This window comes from Pseudophryne corroboree, chromosome 6 (assembly GCF_028390025.1).
Source record: "Pseudophryne corroboree isolate aPseCor3 chromosome 6, aPseCor3.hap2, whole genome shotgun sequence".
NCBI classification, from domain to species: domain Eukaryota; kingdom Metazoa; phylum Chordata; class Amphibia; order Anura; family Myobatrachidae; genus Pseudophryne; species Pseudophryne corroboree.
The window spans coordinates 466,560,698-466,575,407 of record NC_086449.1 but is presented as its reverse complement, the minus strand read 5'-3'; positions in this window follow the sequence as shown (position 1 = coordinate 466,575,407).

Here is a 14,710-nt window from a genome sequence, read left to right as displayed (position 1 = left end):
AGAGACATGGCTGTGTCAGTTTGTATTTGCCTTTGTGGCTGTGTCTCTCAGTTGGCTCAATGCATTGGTCCTAGAATGCTCCCACTGGCTAAAACCCTGTAAATCCAATAGTATGATTGTTGTAGCTGTATGGGGCATACATCTATTTACTAAGCCTTGGATAAAGTGGAGAGAGTAAAGTACCAGCCAACCAGCTCCCGTCATTTTTCAAACCCAGGGCCAGATGTACTAAGCATTGAAAAGTGATAAATTGCATGGTTATAGAGTACCAACCAACCAACCAGCTCCTGTCATTTTTCAAACCCAGCCTGTAGCATGGCAGTTAGGAGCTCATTGGCTGATACTTTATTACCATGTACTTTATCACTTTTCAAGGCCTAGTACCCCCCCCCCCCACACACACACACACACACACCACCTGTAACATGGCAGTTAGGAGTGGTTTGGCTGGTACTTTGTCTCTCTCTACTTTTTCTCTCTCCAAGGCTTAGTAAATAGACCTAAATGCCTGTTGTGATGGTCTTTCTCTGCATTAATAGGAAGAAAAATCCCGAAGAATTAAAACTGACAAATCTAACACAGTCAGTGTCTTTGCTTTATGGGGGTAATTCAGACCTGATTGGTCGCTAGCGTTTTTTGCAGTGCTGCGATCAGGTCAGGACTGTGCATGCATATGCACCGCAATGCACAGGCGCGTAGCACGGGTACAAAGCGGATCGTTGCTGTGCGATGGGTTTTACTAAGAATCCACTCGCACAGTCGATCGCAAGGAGATTGACCAGAAGAAGGCATTTGTGGGTGGCAACTGACCATTTTCAGGGAGTGGTTGGAAAAATGCAGGCATGTCCAAGTGATCACAGGGCGGGTGTCTTCCATCAAGTCCGGCCCCGGACAGGCTGAAGGGATTGCAGCATCTGAGTAAGTTCTGGGCAACTCAGAAACTGCACAAAGTTTTTTGTACCGCTCGGCTGCACATGTGACCACACACTTGCACGGCAAAAAAATACTCCCTGGTGGGCAGCGACTATGCGAATGCTGGACTGCAAAAAAATAAAAAACCCCAAAAGCGAGCGATCAGGTCTGAATTAGGCCCAATGATAGGTAATTAGGATATCTTCTGTGTCATGGAAAGGCAGATATTTTGCTATGACCGGTATGGGGCAGTGGTTGGGACCAGCTATATCAGGACCAACCCTATGGGCTCTTACAACCTGAACAATATCCATCTCAATAAGGTCCATAAGGTCAGGACCCTGAATGGTTTCCAGAATATCAATGAACCGGAGGTTGCTGCAGCAATTCTGCTTTTTCCTCATAGCAGCATAAGGCATCGTTCTGCCTATCGATTACATTTTGCATGACCAGTACACTGGATCACTGTTCCAAAACCACAATTTGGTATTAGATTCCAGGTGTGAAATAAAAGAGATAAGCAATGTCTGGATCCCATTGATTTTTCTTTCCAGTGGAGAAATCATCTGTGTAAGTTCCTGGGCTACAGAAAGTGGACTGAAGTTTGCAAGCCTTGGGAAGACCCAGGAGTCTCTGGCTCTGAATCCAGGACAGAAGAGGAGCCTCTGTAAGGGTTGGGTTTAGGTGTATCTGGCTTTATGGAGTACTACCCATTTTAGAAAAGGGTTGTCTGTCTAGAAACTTGTCCATAGCCTACTCAAAGAAACAGCCAGACTGGTCATCAACACCCTCTATGCTAGGTCAGGTAGATTCCAAATAATGCTAGGTTAGTATGAGGTCAACATGAAAGAAGAAAGTCAGTCACAGTGGGATCAAAAGGACACACAAGGTATCCAGTACCTTGAAAAATTACGTGTAGGATCCAGAAGACACATTGAGTTCCTATTCAGTCTTGAAGGAGTGGGAATTAAACTGCAGACATTTAGCCAGGAAGGAATATAAGGACCGAGATGTACAGGTCCAGTGCAATCTGTGGAGGGTAGTAGGGAACTGTACTGAGTTTCAAGGCAGTCATGTGCAGTGGCAAACGCAGGATTTGCATGGGGGGTTTCCAGAACTGGGCGGAGCCAATCACGGGGGTGGGGACTGAGGTGACCCAGTATATGCTGGGTCCGTAAAACTAGTGTGTGTGTGTGTGTGTGTGTGTGTATATATATATATCTACACACATACATACATATATATATATATATATATATATATATATACATACACACACATACATACATACATACATACATATACACATATACATAGCATATTATTAATAATAATAATAATAATAATAATAATAATAATAATTTTATTTATATAGCGCTCTTTCTCCAACAGGACTCAAGGCGCTTTACAGACATCAAAAACAATACACATGATACAGAGGATTTAAGTAATACAGCAATAGATAAGCCACACAGACATAAAAGAAAACCTTAAGCACACAGAAAGCATAATACATGATTGGTGTAGGCATTTTGGGTAATTAAACATGTATATATATATATATATATATATACACACACACATACAGTACACATATATATATATATATATATATATACACATATGTATATATATATCATATGTGTGTGTGTGTGTTTATGTGTATGTATGTATATACATGTGTATACATGTATGCACATGGATATACAGTATATGTACTATAATTAAAATAAAGTAAACTTTTATTGCACTTGGAAGTGCCACCAGGAAGACAGCAGGCTGCAGAGGACGCTAGACAGTCATTAATAATACTCATGCAGCAAAAATAAAATAAAAATATATATATATTTTTTTTTTAGTGGAGGGGGGTTTCTGGGTACTCGGAAACCCCCCCTGGGTGCGCCACTGATGTAGAAGCAGGGTCCAGGTTGCAATCAACCACAATTTTGTAATGGAGCTGCACACACAGCTGAAAGGCAGGAGGTTAGTGGTACCTCTGGCACATCCAAGATAGGAACCAGGACAGTCTGTAAGGTGAGCCTAATTAGCAACATAGTTTCCACAGGTAATATATAGGAAGCTCCAGGGGGAGGCAATTATTTTTCCGAGCCACAAACACAGCAAGGTCATGTGCAAATGGCGGCAGGTGACTGGTCTACGATGGAGTATTGGCTGCCTAACACATGTGCCAATGCTAACACCAATACTAGGCTCCAGGAAAGAGTCCTTAATTACAGTTGATATATAAGCATGCTAGGGAGGCAGCGCTGGTGTCCCCGGGCAGCAGTCAAGACAGATGCTAGATCCTGTGTCTGCACGCCTGCTGGAAACTGAATTATTTTCATATAAATTAATTAATTTATTTATTTATTACCCCCAACTCCTTATAATCCCTCTAGTTAGAGATATTTAATTTAACACACCAATAATATTACATAGTGTGTATATATCAATAAAGCTATGACTATGTAATTAGATATAAGTACAGTATGTACTCAGAGAATCTACAAATGTGTCCTCAAGCATCATTGCTGCAGTCTAACTGGGAACAATATGCTGTCTTTGGGGATGAGAGATGTAAGTATTGGCAGAGCCTATTCGGATAGGTGTCAGTGGAGAATGATGGAAGTTAGTCCATGCATTGAATAACTTAACCAGTGATTGGTTTATTATCCAGGTGTGAGGCAACACAGGGTTAATGCATGGATAACTCCTGTACATGCAGTGCAATGGAGATCCAACCTTAAATGGGTTAACAGGGCAGTGTGTAATGTCTGGGCTTTGCACAGGGATAATAGACACAGTGGTAAGTGGTGGCACCACCACATCTGTAATGGGTCAGTGACTTGGAGACACTTGTGGATATGTCCTAGTAGCATGGATGACAGAGAAAGAAGAATTTGCGGTAATATGCATTGGGTTGGAGGTGACTGCGCCTCTGTCACTATGAGAATGTACCAAGGAGACAGCGATAGCACTCTCCTCTTACAATAAGATCTATTGAGAAACTTAATATGGATTTCTTGCAGTTTAGTCAAACTAAAGGTCTTCATAATAAATTCTAAAGAAGCTAAAACCTGGAGGCTTATGTAATCGCATGCGAGCTGCCTGCTCTATGGAAATTCCAGTGAGTCTGTCCGTATTTTTAAAGCGGCAATTATCTAAAAGGCAACCTGGTTTTACTTTAAATGATTGCCACTTTAAAAATACAGGCAGACTCGCTGGAATATCCGCAAAGCAGGTAGCTCGTAGGCTATTACATAAGCCCCCTGTTCACGAAAGTCCTTCTGCCAGGTATCCCACACCTTTGACCATAAAATGGCCATTTTATTCATTTTATGAACATGTCATTTTTATATTTATTAGAACATCTGAAAGAAAAAAATTAGCCTTAAGGAAAATCGGAAGAGGGGATTCTGACACCTGGGAAAGTTCGCTCAAGTCATATTGTAATGATTGGAGATATAACACAATGTGAGCATTCGGTATGTCCTATTTTTCTCTACGTTGTTTGAAACTATATAACACACCTCCAAGATCAACGCCCCTAATATTATAATAAATAAAGCTTGCTAACAGGTTATTGGATTGTGAATTTTTAATTAAGCCAGGTTTGAGCAAAAAATACTTTATGGATTTTATAAAGCAAATAGCTCAAATCCAAATAAACTACTGGCATTTGGTATAAAGTACTGTTAGTTATTATAAATAAATAAATATATATATATGTGTATATATATATATATATATATATATCAAACTATTAACCGGCACTCTCACTTCATTAATGTCATGCCGCGGTGCGCATTGAAGAGTGTATGCAGATCATCCAAGGTACGGCACTCAGCGGTCTTTTTTCAAGAAATGACAATTACAGCAGCAACTTGCAGAGCAACGTTTCGGCTTTATTCAGCCTATTTCAAGCAGCATAATCATGATTATGCTGCTTGAAAAAGGCTGAATAAAGCCGAAACGTTGCTCTGCAAGTTGCTGCTGTAATTGTCATTTCTTGAAAAAAGAACGCTGAGTGCCGTACCTTGGATGATCTCTCTCTCTCTCTCTCTCTCTCTCTATATATATATATATAGAGAGAGAGAGAGAGGGTGACAACAGAGGAATTGGCGCCCAAGGATTGTATCAACCCCTAATACTTAGAAAGACCCTTATACGGTTTCACAATTCAGTGTCAATGAGCTTTAAAACATAATGATAAACTGTTCCTTCATAAAAATGTATTGCATAGATACTGGGTCACCACTAACTGTCCATTGGAGGGTTCCATATCTATATAAACTAGAAAGGATTATTTCTCCTATAACTGAACTGTACAGCTTTAGTTGACCTACGAGGTCCGTTTCTATATGAATTTGCTGAGTGCTTCACTCATATGAATTTTCTCCTACATTGGAGCCTTATGAAATCTGAATAGTTGACTTCTGAGGCTGGATTGATATTGCCACAATAAACTAGAGATGTGCACTTGAAATTTTTCGGGTTTTGTGTTTTGGTTTTGGGTTCGGTTCCGCGGCCGTGTTTTGGGTTCGACCGCGTTTTGGCAAAACCTCACCAAATTTTTTTTGTCGGATTCGGGTGTGTTTTGGATTCGGGTGTTTTTTTCAAAAAACCCTAAAAAACAGCTTAAATCATAGAATTTGGGGGTCATTTTGATCCCAAAGTATTATTAACCTCAAAACCCATAATTTCCACTCATTTTCAGTCTATTCTGAACACCTCACACCTCACAATATTATTTTTAGTCCTAAAATTTGCACCGAGGTCGCTGGATGACTAAGCTAAGCGACCCAAGTGGCCGACACAAACACCTGGCCCATCTAGGAGTGGCACTGCAGTGTCACACAGGATGGCCCTTCCAAAAAACACTCCCCAAACAGCAGCACATGACGCAAAGAAAAAAAGAGGCGCAATGAGGTAGCTGTGTGAGTAAGCTAAGCGACCCTAGTGGCCGACACAAACACCTGGCCCATCTAGGAGTGGCACTGCAGTGTCACGCAGGATGGCCCTTCCAAAAAACACTCCCCAAACAGCACATGACGCAAAGAAAAAAAGAGGCGCAATGAGGTAGCTGTGTGAGTAAGCTAAGCGACCCTAGTGGCCGACACAAACACCTGGCCCATCTAGGAGTGGCACTGCAGTGTCACGCAGGATGGCCCTTCCAAAAAACACTCCCCAAACAGCACATGACGCAAAGAAAAAAAGAGGCGCAATGAGGTAGCTGTGTGAGTAAGCTAAGCGACCCTAGTGGCCGACACAAACACCTGGCCCATCTAGGAGTGTGTCAAAGTCAAAAATATTACATAGAGAGAACATACAAACTGCACACATTTAAGTCGCTATACTTGCAAATATGCGCAGCGAGCACAGCAATATATGGTAACACACGCATTTACACGGACGTGGCACAGAGATGGATTCGACACTTATTTCATACAGTACATAATTATAATAATATCAAGCACCAGACATCATGGAGATTTAAAATTAGCTAATGAATTAATGTCATGAATGTGTATTATTTGAACAGAACCAGATACACCCGTCATGTTTAATATTGAAACAAGCAGATTGGTGTGTAGATTAATTTGATACTTGTTGTGAAGTTGTGGGACATTGCAGCGGATAGATATGATTATATGTATAAAAGCTAAAATCCCTTTGTTAGAACAATGAATGATACAGTTGGCAGTTTTCAGGGCTGAACCTGATCAGCATATACAAAGCAAGAGAGACCCCTCCCCCAGGAACTAGTCAAACAGGAAAGTAGTTCCTGGCTAAGAGAAGAGGTCAGAGTTCAGTTGCTTGTGATCTCAGAGGACAGATGTACTGTAGCTACACTCAGAACCAAGCTGGCATCCAGAAGAAATGGCTTGCTTATCACCAGGCTCCAAGCGAAAGGCTAAGTATTGAATCCACATGGCTGATTGGCATAGAATAGTTTAAAGTAGTTGTGAAATGATTGGTATTGAATAGTTAGTGGAGATACAAATGGCTTAAGGTTAATGAGGCTTGTGCAGTTGTGTGATTGTTATGTGTTGGTGATAATACTCTATGAAATCTGTAATGAATTGGAACAGTAGACAATCTGTAGCATAGTATTCCTGGTATACATTTATGGATGGTGATTTATAACAGATTATAGTAGTTTTACATGATGCATCTTGCTGAAGGCTTGCAGTCAAAACATACTTCCTTTTGTTACTGTAGTCATGTGCTTGTAGCAATGGCAGGCTGATATGTGTGGTTACATTGTGATCTGGTCTTGTGATGATTCATATAGCATAGCCAGCATACCATATGCTCTGGTTATTGAGATACTGAGTTTGTTTGGAATGTGAAATTGAATAAGATGGTTCTAGGAAGTTGGATTGGAATGTGGAATATAATTAGTTGGATTGGAATGTGGAATAAGATTAGTTGGTTTGTAGAAAATGGCTGCTGCTGGGTGTTTTCTCCTCCCCCTTTGAACCATGTGTTGCAGTCTTTGGAATCATGGGAGTTTTCCCAAAATGGAGTCTAGCTTCTGTCCCATGCGGTATTGTAGGGTTGTGTATATAGGGACAGCCAGTATGGGTAAGCTCAAGTATTCTCTCCACAAAGATTCTCAGCATTGACTAACTGCGCAGCGATTGTTTCTCACATGTGTGAGTTTCTCTGCAACCATATTGCCTTTATTGTTATTGTAAGCCATTCTCTCTCTCTCTCTCTCTATATATATATATATATATAGAGAGAGAGAGAGAGGGTGACAACAGAGGAATTGGCGCCCAAGGATTGTATCAACCCCTAATACTTAGAAAGACCCTTATACGGTTTCACAATTCAGTGTCAATGAGCTTTAAAACATAATGATAAACTGTTCCTTCATAAAAATTTATTGCATAGATACTGGGTCACCACTAACTGTCCATTGGAGGGTTCCATATCTATATAAACTAGAAAGGATTATTTCTCCTATAACTGAACTGTACAGCTTTAGTTGACCTACGAGGTCCGTTTCTATATGAATTTGCTGAGTGCTTCACTCATATGAATTTTCTCCTACATTGGAGCCTTATGAAATCTGAATAGTTGACTTCTGAGGCTGGATTGATATTGCCACAATAAACTAGAGATGTGCACTTGAAATTTTTCGGGTTTTGTGTTTTGGTTTTGGGTTCGGTTCCGCGGCCGTGTTTTGGGTTCGACCGCGTTTTGGCAAAACCTCACCAAATTTTTTTTGTCGGATTCGGGTGTGTTTTGGATTCGGGTGTTTTTTTCAAAAAACCCTAAAAAACAGCTTAAATCATAGAATTTGGGGGTCATTTTGATCCCAAAGTATTATTAACCTCAAAAACCATAATTTCCACTCATTTTCAGTCTATTCTGAACACCTCACACCTCACAATATTATTTTTAGTCCTAAAATTTGCACCGAGGTCGCTGGATGACTAAGCTAAGCGACCCAAGTGGCCGACACAAACACCTGGCCCATCTAGGAGTGGCACTGCAGTGTCACACAGGATGGCCCTTCCAAAAAACACTCCCCAAACAGCAGCACATGACGCAAAGAAAAAAAGAGGCGCAATGAGGTAGCTGTGTGAGTAAGCTAAGCGACCCTAGTGGCCGACACAAACACCTGGCCCATCTAGGAGTGGCACTGCAGTGTCACGCAGGATGGCCCTTCCAAAAAACACTCCCCAAACAGCACATGACGCAAAGAAAAAAAGAGGCGCAATGAGGTAGCTGTGTGAGTAAGCTAAGCGACCCTAGTGGCCGACACAAACACCTGGCCCATCTAGGAGTGGCACTGCAGTGTCACGCAGGATGGCCCTTCCAAAAAACACTCCCCAAACAGCACATGACGCAAAGAAAAAAAGAGGCGCAATGAGGTAGCTGTGTGAGTAAGCTAAGCGACCCTAGTGGCCGACACAAACACCTGGCCCATCTAGGAGTGTGTCAAAGTCAAAAATATTACATAGAGAGAACATACAAACTGCACACATTTAAGTCGCTATACTTGCAAATATGCGCAGCGAGCACAGCAATATATGGTAACACACGCATTTACACGGACGTGGCACAGAGATGGATTCGACACTTATTTCATACAGTACATAATTATAATAATATCAAGCACCAGACATCATGGAGATTTAAAATTAGCTAATGAATTAATGTCATGAATGTGTATTATTTGAACAGAACCAGATACACCCGTCATGTTTAATATTGAAACAAGCAGATTGGTGTGTAGATTAATTTGATACTTGTTGTGAAGTTGTGGGACATTGCAGCGGATAGATATGATTATATGTATAAAAGCTAAAATCCCTTTGTTAGAACAATGAATGATACAGTTGGCAGTTTTCAGGGCTGAACCTGATCAGCATATACAAAGCAAGAGAGACCCCTCCCCCAGGAACTAGTCAAACAGGAAAGTAGTTCCTGGCTAAGAGAAGAGGTCAGAGTTCAGTTGCTTGTGATCTCAGAGGACAGATGTACTGTAGCTACACTCAGAACCAAGCTGGCATCCAGAAGAAATGGCTTGCTTATCACCAGGCTCCAAGCGAAAGGCTAAGTATTGAATCCACATGGCTGATTGGCATAGAATAGTTTAAAGTAGTTGTGAAATGATTGGTATTGAATAGTTAGTGGAGATACAAATGGCTTAAGGTTAATGAGGCTTGTGCAGTTGTGTGATTGTTATGTGTTGGTGATAATACTCTATGAAATCTGTAATGAATTGGAACAGTAGACAATCTGTAGCATAGTATTCCTGGTATACATTTATGGATGGTGATTTATAACAGATTATAGTAGTTTTACATGATGCATCTTGCTGAAGGCTTGCAGTCAAAACATACTTCCTTTTGTTACTGTAGTCATGTGCTTGTAGCAATGGCAGGCTGATATGTGTGGTTACATTGTGATCTGGTCTTGTGATGATTCATATAGCATAGCCAGCATACCATATGCTCTGGTTATTGAGATACTGAGTTTGTTTGGAATGTGAAATTGAATAAGATGGTTCTAGGAAGTTGGATTGGAATGTGGAATATAATTAGTTGGATTGGAATGTGGAATAAGATTAGTTGGTTTGTAGAAAATGGCTGCTGCTGGGTGTTTTCTCCTCCCCCTTTGAACCATGTGTTGCAGTCTTTGGAATCATGGGAGTTTTCCCAAAATGGAGTCTAGCTTCTGTCCCATGCGGTATTGTAGGGTTGTGTATATAGGGACAGCCAGTATGGGTAAGCTCAAGTATTCTCTCCACAAAGATTCTCAGCATTGACTAACTGCGCAGCGATTGTTTCTCACATGTGTGAGTTTCTCTGCAACCATATTGCCTTTATTGTTATTGTAAGCCATTCTCTCTCTCTCTCTCTCTCTCTCTCTCCTTCCCCTTAAACGTACTTGTGTCTTTATTGTATTATATGTTAGTTACTTGGTTAGATATTTTATGTTATTTTGGTAGTGTATAGCTTGTATTGTATTATTCTTATTGAACGTTCATTCTCTCACTAAAGGCGTTAGAACCTTAGACCGGTATTTGGTTGATTATTGTATTACTAAGGGGTTCTCAGAGCGTCATAGTCGCTCATACAGCTTTTAAGCTAACAAGGTTACACTGCATTACATCTACACATTATCACTGTCACGATCCGGGTATCTGGACGCCATTTCTTACCCATCAGATGCCTCCTAAGGCTGGCTCAGCGCTCCAGGACCGGATCCCATCTGTTATCCTGATGTGTACATTCCTGTATCCTCTCCTGTCACTCTGGGACGCTGTCACAGTAAACGCCATATTACACCTGGCATGGCGTCTCCCGCGGCCTCCGCCGCCGTCCCTGAACTTCTGCATGCAGAGTGTCTGAGTGGCGATTACGTCAGCCGCGGCCTCCGCTGTGTCCGCGTGGTTGGATGTGCATCTGTCAGCCATGCGCCTCCTGTCTCCGGTGGCCGGCACCGCCATTACTGTTTTCATTACCACATGGATTACAAACCAAACTTCCCTCCAAGTGTCTGCATGGGCGCAGCCATCTTGGATTCTGTCAGCTGATCATTTCCACCAATCTGTTCTCAGTATTGATAATCTGCATAATTGCCTAGCCAATCCCTTCCTTGCTGCAGGTATAAATACACTGTGCCTGAGCAAGGAAGGCGTCAGTGCTTTGGTTGTCAAACCTAGTTCCTGTTTGTCTCTCTCCTGTGATTGTCTTCCAGGTTCCAGCTCCTGTCTCAAGACTTCCACCATAGAGACCCGCACCAGCATTCCACCTGCGGTGTAGCCTGACTCTCCAATCCATTGTGGATTCATCTGTTTCCAGCTACAACATTACCTGCTTCCAGCTCAGCTTCCAGCAGAGTACAGCTTCCCTTAAAGGGCCGGTGTCCTTTCTACACTTTACCACTCTCCACCGGTATTATTATTTCTCCGCTCTCAAGTTCTACATTTCAGTTCATATTTCATCGCTCCCAAGTTCATTTATTATTTAACTGGTTCCAGCCAGTATCCACTCCGTGCTAACAACAGTCTGGTTCCAGCCAGTATCCACAGCAGCTGTTTTATCTTCAGCAACCCAGCTTTTCCTGGAACACCAGCTGGCACAATCCTGGGTTATCTCCATTGCTACAGTCGGGCCTGGTAAGGACTTTCCATCTAGAAGATCATAAGAACTATCTCACACTACCAGTGCCCTGTGGCTCCTGCCATCCTGTAGTACCCCGGAACTGTATTTATTCTTTGCTGACTTTTACGTTTTCTTTTACTGCTGCTGTGTTGCGGAGTTGTCATAATAAACATCATTGACTTTTATCCAAGTTGTCGTGGTCACGCCTTCGGGCAGTTATTATTCATGTTACTTACATGTCCAGGGGTCTGATACAACCTCCCAGCTTCCGGTACATCTCAGCCCCTACAACTGAGGCTGCCTCCCGTCAGCTCAGGCCCTCAGTTGTGACAGTAAGCACTGACCTAATGAATCCAGCCGGAGACCAGGATCAAGCGGCCAGGCCGATGCAAGAACTGGCAGCCCGACTAGAACATCAGGAGGCTGCACAGGGCCACATCATCCGCTGTCTCCAGGATCTCTCTACTCGGCTGGATGGGATTCAGACAACTCTCCGTGGATCAGGCGCGTCTGGTGCGTCAACCACAGTGACTCCAGCTATAACCCCACCCACCTTACCCATTTCTGCTCCACGTCTTCATCTTCCAACGCCAGCAAAATTTGACGAATCTCCAAGATTCTGCAGGGGATTTCTCAACCAGTGTGAGATTCAGTTTGAGCTACAACCTGGCAATTTTCCCAGTGACCGTACAAAAATTGCCTACATTATTTCTCTTCTCAGTGGCTCAGCCCTTGATTGGGCATCACCGTTATGGGAGAGGTCCGACACCCTGCTATCTTCCTACACTGCCTTCGTGTCAACATTCAGGCGCATCTTCGACGAGCCAGGCCGGGTAACCTCAGCTTCATCCGAGATTCTCCGTTTACGCCAGGGGTCACGTACTGTAGGACAATATCTGATACAGTTCCAGATCCTGGCATCCGAACTGGCATGGAACGACGAGGCCCTGTATGCTGCATTCTGGCATGGCTTATCTGAGCGTATTAAAGATGAGTTAGCTACCAGAGACTTACCTTCTAAGTTAGATGAGCTAATCTCACTCTGCACGAAAGTTGATTTACGTTTCAGAGAGAGAGCAACTGAGCGTGGAAGATCATCTGCTCCAAAATCTTCTGCTCCTCCTCCTCGTCAACTGTCACCATCTAAAGATGAGCCCATGCAACTTGGCCGTTCCCGTTTAACTCCTGCTAAACGCCGAAGACGTCTCTCCGAGTTTCTCTGTCTCTATTGTGCAGCTCCGTCTCACACCATTAATGCCTGTCCCAAACGTCCGGGAAACTCCAAATCCTAGCTCGCCAAGGAGAGGGCCGGCTAGGAGTAATGATCTCCTCTCCATCTCCTCAAGATTGTAATCTCCCAGTCTCGCTTCAAGTTGCTCAACGTTATCGGAACGTCATTGCCCTCCTTGATTCCGGAGCAGCTGGGAACTTTATTACCGAAGCCTATGTTAAACGGTGGTCCCTACCCACCGAGAGACTTCCTTCGTCCATTTCTTTAACTGCCGTGGATGGCAGCAAAATTTTTGATGCAGTTATTTCTTTAAGGACTCTACCAGTTCGTCTGAGAGTGGGAGTTCTTCATTCCGAACTTATTTCTTTTTTAGTGATTCCAAGAGCCACACATCCTGTGGTCCTGGGCCTTCCATGGCTCCGTCTTCACAATCCTACAATTGATTGGACGACTACGCAAATCCTGGCATGGGGTTCCTCCTGTGCTGAGACATGTTTGTTTAAAGTATTGCCTGTCTGTTCTTCCTCCCTCAGGTCGTCTGATGTTCCACCTCCTCCATATCAAGATTTCACGGATGTGTTCAGTAAAGCTTCTGCTGATATCCTTCCTCCTCATAGAGAATGGGACTGTCCGATTGATCTCGTTCCAGGGAAGGTTCCACCTCGAGGCCGAACTTATCCGTTGTCTCTGCCTGAGACGCATTCTATGGAGGAATATATTAAAGAGAACCTAGCAAAGGGGTTCATTCGACCTTCTTCTTCTCCAGCCGGCGCAGGCTTCTTTTTTGTAAAAAAGAAAGATGGTGGTCTGCGGCCGTGCATCGACTACAGAGGTTTGAACGACATTACCATCAAGAACCGTTATCCTTTACCCCTGATTACTGAGCTCTTTGACAGAGTTAGCGGAGCTACCATCTTTACAAAGCTGGACTTGCGAGGTGCATACAATCTCATCCGGATCCGTGAGGGTGACGAGTGGAAGACCGCCTTTAACACCCGTGACGGACATTATGAGTACCTCGTCATGCCCTTCGGATTGAGCAATGCTCCAGCTGTCTTCCAGCATTTTGTCAATGAGATCTTCAGAGACATTCTATACCGTCATGTCGTGGTCTATCTAGACGATATCCTCATTTTTGCCAACGATTTAGAGGAACATCGTTTTTGGGTTAAAGAGGTTCTGTCCCGTCTCCGTGTCAATCATCTCTATTGCAAATTAGAAAAATGCGTCTTTGAAGTCAAGTCCATTCCGTTTTTAGGGTACATTGTGTCCGGTTCCGGACTAGAGATGGATCCTGAGAAACTACAAGCAATCCAAAATTGGCCGGTACCCTTAACCCTCAAAGGGGTCCAGAGGTTCTTAGGGTTCGCCAACTATTACCGAAAGTTTATACGAGACTTTTCCACCATTGTGGCGCCTATTACTGCTTTCACTAAGAAGGGTGCTAACCCGTCCAAGTGGTCTGAAGAAGCCATGCAAGCATTTCATCTTTTAAAACAAAGGTTCATCTCTGCGCCTGTTCTGAAACAGCCTGACATCGACTCTCCTTTCATCTTAGAGGTGGATGCCTCCTCCGTTGGAGTAGGAGCGGTGTTATCTCAGAGGGCTAAAGATGGCCATTTACACCCTTGCAGTTTCTTCTCCCGGAAGTTCTCCCCAGCTGAGCGCAACTATGCCATTGGCGACCAGGAGTTGCTAGCCATCAAGCTCGCTCTAGAAGAGTGGAGGTATCTGTTGGAGGGAGCTTCTCATTCAATCACCATACTTACAGACCACAAGAACCTTTTATACCTGAAGGGCGCACAATGTCTCAACCCTCGTCAGGCCAGATGGGCACTTTTCTTTTCCAGGTTCGACTTTAAACTCCAGTTCTGTCCGGGCTCTCAGAATCGCAAGGCCGATGCCCTTTCCCGCTCATGGGAGCAAGAAAATGAGTCAG